General features: G+C 42.4%; 1 pseudogene; it reads right to left on the bottom strand.

Moving 5' to 3' along the window:
* Positions 1-4,531: 4,531 nt before the first annotated feature.
* Positions 4,532-5,063, bottom strand: LOC106696078 (annotated as a pseudogene).
* Positions 5,064-7,013: the final 1,950 nt, after the last annotated feature.

Raw genomic sequence — 7,013 nt, 5'->3', positions numbered from 1 at the left:
CTTCAACCAGGCTGGCCAGGCACCCCAGTGGGGACCCCTCCCTGAAAGGGCTGTGCCCAGCCTTGCAAACAGCCATTCGACCAATCACCCAGGCTGCCCAGACACCCCAGCAGGACCCCCCTTCCCTGAAGGGGGGTGTGGCCAGCCTGAAATGGCCCTCAGCCCCTCACCCAGGCTGGCCAGGGCACCCCCAGCGGGACCCCCACCCTGATCCTGGACACCCTTCAGGGCAAACCAGCCAGCCCCCTCCCATGCACCAGGCCTCTATACTATATAATAAAAGGGTAATATGCAAATTGACCCTAACAGCAGAACGACTGGGAATGACTGGTCACTATGACACATACTGACCACCAGGGGGCAAACGCTCAATGCAAGAGCGTGGTCAGTGCGCTCCCACATGGGGGAGCTCTGTTCAGCCACAAGCCAGGCTGACGGCTGCCAGTACAGCAGTGGTGGTGGGAGCCTCTCCTGCCTCCTCAGCAGTGCTAAGGATGTCCGACTGCAGCTTAGGCCTGCTCCCCGCTGGCAAGTGGACATCCCCCAAGGGCTCCCAGGCTGCCAGAGGGATGTCTGACTGCCAGCTTAGGCCCAATCCCCCGGGGAGCGGGCCTAAGCCAGCAGGTGGTCATCCCCCGAGGGTCCCAGAAAGCGAGAGGGCACAGGCCGGGCTGAGGGACCCCCCCTGAGTGCACAAATTTTTGTGCACTGGGCCTCTAGTCTATATTATAAAAAGCCAGTGACTGTAACGCTGTAATGCTGTAACGACCAAACGACTGGTCACCAAGAGGTGCATTGATGGGTCTCGCCGTGCGGTGGGTCTGGGTCTCATGCGATTTTGCATGCTGGGGCTCCAGTTGTATAATATTTGTGGACAGTTAAATTAGAATATATATATATTCTTTTTTTTTCTTCCCTTCTTTTTTGGTGGTTTAACCTGGCTTTGAAGTTTTCTTATTTTCTTTTTATATTGATTTAGCTTTTTCTCTAGGGCCTTACCCTTTCTCCTAAGGAATTCTCTCTCTTCCTCTGGAATCTAACCCATTCAAACAGTGTTCTTTTATTTTTTGTTTTATCCTCCGTGCTCACTCTTCTAATAAAACCGAAGCATATCTTTAAAAATCAATGTATTTCTTTCCTTATTTCCTGAGCAAAACTGATTCCAGAGGGACTGTGCTAGACAGAGGCCTTTACATTATTCTTTTATTTTTATTTTAAAACTTAAAACATTTTTGAAAAATTGTGGTGAAGTAAACATAACATGAAATTTACTATGAACCATTTTAAGTGTACAGTTTAATAGTGTTAAGTATGTTCACATTGTTGTGTTTAAATTGTTCTTAATCACTGGTTTACAGTAATTTCATTGGGTCATTTCTGTTCCTTAAGCCAAGAAGACAACATGTCCCCTATAAAATCAATACTATTTTATTCTTTTCTAATCTTTTATTATGAAAATTTTTAGCCAGAAGGAAAAATCGAAAGAAAAGTACAATAATACTTCTATACCTACATTCAGCAATATTATTTAACCTATTTGCTTTGTCTATCCATATGTACATATTTAAATGCATAAATACATGTATATCCTATATAATAAAGAGGTAATATGCAAATTGACCATCACACCCTTGCATAAGATGGCTGCCCCCATGTGGATACAAGATGGCCACCACAAGATGGCCAGCAGGGGAGGGCAGTTGTGGGCGATCAGGCCAGCAGGGGAGGACAGTTAGGGGTGCCCAAGCCTGCAGGGGAGGGCAGTTGAGGGCGATAGGGCTGGCAGGGGAGCAGTTAGGCGTCAATCAGGCTGGCAGGGGAATGGTTAGGGGGTGATCAGGTTGGCAGACAGAAGCGGTTAGGGGCAATCATGCAGGCAGGCAGGAGAACGGTTAGGAGCCAGCAGTCCCAGATTGTGAGAGGGATGTCCGACTGCCGGTTTAGGCCCGATCCCTATGGACATCCGGCAGTCGGACATCCCCTGAGGGGATCATCCCAGATTGGAGAGGGTGCAAGCTGGGCTGAGGGACACCCCCCCGCCCCCCGTGCACGAATTTCATGCACCGGGCCTCTAGTATTTACATATTCGTGTGCTCATGAATTCACATAAGCTTATGAATTCACGATATCATTATCACACCAAAGAAAATGAATAAAATCCCTAATATAATGTAATATTCAGTCCATATTCAAATTTACCCTATCTTCTCCAAAATATCATTTATAGTATAAAAAAAATTTTTTTTAAATTGATTTCAGAGAGGAAAGGGAGAGAGAGAGAGAGATAAAAACATCAATGATGAGAGAGAATCATTGATCAGCTACCTCCTGCATGCCTCCTACAGGGTTAGAGTCTGCAACCTGGACATTACCCTGACCAGGAATCAACCCGGGGACTTCTCAGTGCATGGGATTACAGTCAACCAACTGTGCCACACTGGCCAGGGCTGTGTTCCACATCTTTATTCAATTGTCTATCACTTAGGTTGCTTCCATATCTTGGCAATGTCCTTCCTTGCCTATTTTGTCCAAGTATTGCTACCCTCTTTTCAATTTCCATTTGCCTGAAATACCTTTTCCATCCCTTTACTTTAAATCTGTGTGTGTCTTTCGATCTAGGTTGGTCTCTTGTAGGCAGCATATGTATGGGTCTTGTGTTCTTCTCCATTCAGCCATGCTATGTCTTTTAATTGGAACATTGAAGCCATTTACATTTGAAGTAATTATTAAAAGGTATATAGTTATAGTTATTTTATTATTCATATTTTTAAATCTTTTTTTTTCTCTTAGTAAATAATACCCTTTAATATTTCTTGTAATACTGGTTTGGTGGTGATGAACTAACTCTTTTAGCTTTATCTTGTCTGGGAAAAATTTAACATTTTCAATGTGTAGTTGGATGAAGTTGTGACAAATATATAGAATCATGGGACCACCATGACAATCAATATATAGAACATTCCCATCACGCCCCTCCTATGCCTTTGCAGTGAATCTCCTCTCCTTTCACTCTTGCTTCCAGACCCTGGCAATCCTGATCAGATTTCTGTCCCTCGTTTTGCTTCTAGATTGCTTTGTAAATGGAATTGTATAGTATGTAACATCCATGGTGTTGCATGTATCAGTAGTTTGTTTCTTCTTATTGCTGAATTGTATTCCATTACATGGATATATCACAGTTTGTTTATCCATCCACCAGTTGCTGGACCTTTGAGTTGATTCTAGTTTTTGGCTTATTATGAATAAAGCTGCTACAAACATTTGCCTTCACGTGTTTGTGTGGACTTATGTTTTCCCCTGAGAAAATTCCTAGGAATGTGATTGTTGTGTCATATGGTAAGTATATGTTCTACTTTGTGAAGAAATGGTATGCTGCTTTTTAAGACATTAATTCCACCCAATGTAGGAACATGAACCAATGCATACTATACTCCAAACTCTCACAAGCCAGGTAAATTTCTCACTTGGGATGAGTAAGTGAGGGTTGGGGAGAGAGGATTGTAATATGACTTTGTTGTAGTGACTCACAGCCCTGGATAATCATTAGAATCTCATAAGAAGCTTTTATAAAGTTTGATGCTAGTTCCCAACCTCCCTTTCAGAATTAATAAGTTTTGGTGAAACCTTATATATTTGAAAGAGCCTCAGATGATCCCAATTATAGCAAAGATTGAGGACTTCTCTAGTGGAAGTTCTCTCATGGAAAATGGTGCCTGTGAAATAGAGATGAGGCTTTTTTAATAACCAGGAGGCTATTTCCTTGATGAAAGTGAATCAGTAATATGATAAAATTGGTGCTAACTTTGATGGTATTATATGAAATGGTATGAAACCAATAACATTTTTGGGCTGTAAATATATTTAAAAAGGGTTATGTCTTGCATGAGTTTTTAAAAATGTATGTAAGAGAACTGTAATTCTAAACTACTTAGGACACTTTAAAATCCAATTTAAAATGTTTTTATGTTCTCATATAAAAACCTCAGCTCTACTGCACTTTTTCAATATCAAATATACAAGCAGACTTGCAAATTTTTTTTTTGTTTGTTAACTCTGACAAAAATGTTGCCACTCCTGATCAGTTGAATATATTCCATAGGATAAAGATGATTCAGTTTTAAATGGCATAATTTCTTTGAGAAAATCTAAGCCAATTTTAGGTTATGATTTGCAAAACAAACTACTGTTTAGTATATTTGATTTGATTAGAAAGAAATGCCTTTTAAAGCAGTTTTGTATATTATTTGAGAAACTTCTTGTCTGTATCATATTCTTTGGGCTTAGTTCTTTAGCTCAGAATGTCAACTTCACTCTAAAAAGTGATGAGTTGTCTGGATAAGTGTTAATGATTCAAGAAAACATATCTGCTTTTCATAGATGGCTTTCTCATTGTATTTAGAAGTAAAATACAGACAGGCTACTTCAAGGTCTACAGCATGGGAAAGGGCTCCAGGGTGGTTAAAAGGATGCCTACTGGTTTTAAGGAGAGGCTCAGGCAAAAGCCAGACACCAGGGGAATGCCGAGGGGCCCTCAAAGGCCCCTGGACTCCAAAGGCTCCTGGTCATGCTTGAGGATGAGCCTTTTGAAGAGATACTCACCCAGCCCAGCCTGGGGCCAGCCAGCCTGCAGAGGTGAGTCAGGTGGTTGCCCATCTTCTTGATGAGTTTCACCTGCTCACCCAGGAAATAGTTCTCCAGAAAGCCACAGAGCCGAGGGTTTGTGGGGGTAGAACCAAAAGGGCCTAGTTCAGGTTCCTCTCCAAGGCCCTGGCGGCTTCAATGGTGACCTGAGTGTCACCCCACTTATCCTGGGAAGGCTTCAGCATGTCCTGGAGAGAATGCGGTCACTGCGCTGGTTTTGCACCTTTAGGAGATGCTCAGCGCCCTCGCGTTTCTTCTCTGCCAACTTTGGGAAGAAGTGGCCCATGCCCTGCAGAGCCACATCGTAGAGGTGGAAACCGAAGCCCAGAGAGAGGTAGGTGCCCGAGGCCCGCAGATGCCGGGTGGCCAGGCGGGTGATGGCAGCCTCTATCTCAGTGGAATAATTCTGACGAATTTGGGAGCTCACGGTTGTTCACCAATAGGAGTTAAGGTAAAAAAGCATAAACAAAAATGTTGGCTGGTCTCATAAGCTGAGGATGGCTGAGGTGGTTCCAAAAGTGATGACTAGAAAAGAGGTTGGAGGGTGGTTGGAGGCTGGAAGAAGGGGCGTCTCTGGGTCTGTTCTGTCCAAACACTGTTGAAGAGACAGATCTGGGGGACCACTGAGGGCAACTCTGTTCTTATTAATTTTTTTAAAAAAAATATTTTATTGATTTTTTTTACAGAGAGGAAGGGAGAGGGATAGAGAGTTAGAAACATCGATGAGAGAGAAACATCGATCAGCTGCCTCCTGCACAACCCCCACTGGGGATATGCCCGCAACCAAGGTACATGCCCGTGACCGGAATCGAACCTGGGACCCTTCAGTCCGCAGGCTGACGCTCTATCCACTGAGCCAAACTGGTTAGGTCTCTTATTAATTTTTTTTACAAGCTTAATTTAATGTAGGTGGTAACCCTTTGCTTGTTTAATTACTGTAAATATTATTTAGTCTATTGTATTTCTTTCCAGTTTAGTTTTTGTTGTTGTTTAGCACAAGTTTTGGATTAAAAAAATACATTGTTATTGATTTCAGGGAGGAAGGGAGAGGAAAAGAGAGATAAAAACATCTATGATAAGAGAGAATCATTGATTGGTTGCCTCCTGCATGCCCCCCACCGGGGATCAGGCCTGCAACCCGGGCATGTGCCCTTGACTGGAATCAAACCCTGGACCCTTCAGTCTACAGGCCAATGCTCTATCCACTGAGCCAAACCAGCTAGGGCAGTTTTGGATTTTTAATGATAAAATTATTGATCATTTTATTTGTAGTTTCTTCAAAACTTAGGAAGTTATTACTCCTTGCTGAGAACTTAATGGTAGTTAGTGGGATGGGAGTAAGGCAATCAGGGCAGATAGAGCTAAGGTTATACAATAGTTGTATTGGTAAATGGTGTGTGTGCGTGAAAAACATTTTCCCACAAAGGCATTATGTTATCCTTCCTGAGAAGTATTAATATCTTCAGTATGGCTGGTACCTATGAGACCCAACTGTGTGGTAAGAATGTCGTAGGGAGTGTGGCACTTTATGGGAAATTCAGCTTCAGGTAGGTAGCTAAGTAGTTTATTCACATTCAGAGTAATTTGTCTTGTTTTGGTTATTTGAGATGAATTGGGTGTAAATAGAAATCTAACTAAAACATAGGTCCAGGAAAGAGTGAAATCTCACAATGGTGCAATTGTTGCTAAATAATTTCCTACTTGCCCCCAAATTGACCAATTTCAGAAGGTTTGGGGAGGCCTCATCTTACAATATGCTATAAGAAAGAAGAAGGGGTTAAGAGATCATACTGCCTCATTGCCACATGCCTGGAGTACTTAGAATAACTAAAGATTTTTGGGGACATCCTCAATTCAAATATTCTATTTTGTTGTTCTGTGTTCACTCCGACACTTGTCAGATCACAGGCTCCAACTTCTGCTCAAAAAGTACAGTCACCAGAGAAATTTGAGAATAGATTCCTAGCTGGTATTCTGAATTCCATTCTTCTCTTCAAATCCATTTTGCTTATCTTTAAAAAAAATATTTTTATTGATTTCAGAGAAGAAGGGAGAGGGAGATAGAGATAGAAACATCAATGATGAGAGAAAATCATTGACCGGCTGCCTCCTGCACGCCCCACACTGGGGATCAAGCCCGCAACCCAGGCATGTGCCCTGACCGGGATTTGAACGGTGACCTCCTGGTTCATAGGTTGACGCTCAACCACTGAGCCACATCAGCCAGGCAGGATTCATATCTTTTCTATATAGAATGGCCTTTAACTATATAAAGCTATGCTGTCCTAATTAAGTCTTCTCATCTGATGTATTTTCGACTCCCAAAGGATATTCCTACAAATCAATTACAATCCTTTCTACTTTAGTTGCAT

Source organism: Myotis lucifugus, unplaced genomic scaffold (assembly GCF_000147115.1).
Source record: "Myotis lucifugus unplaced genomic scaffold, Myoluc2.0 scaffold_8331, whole genome shotgun sequence".
In the NCBI taxonomy this organism is placed as follows: domain Eukaryota; kingdom Metazoa; phylum Chordata; class Mammalia; order Chiroptera; family Vespertilionidae; genus Myotis; species Myotis lucifugus.
The sequence above is the reverse complement of the archived record's forward strand: the minus strand, read 5'-3'. Positions and strand labels throughout refer to the sequence as shown.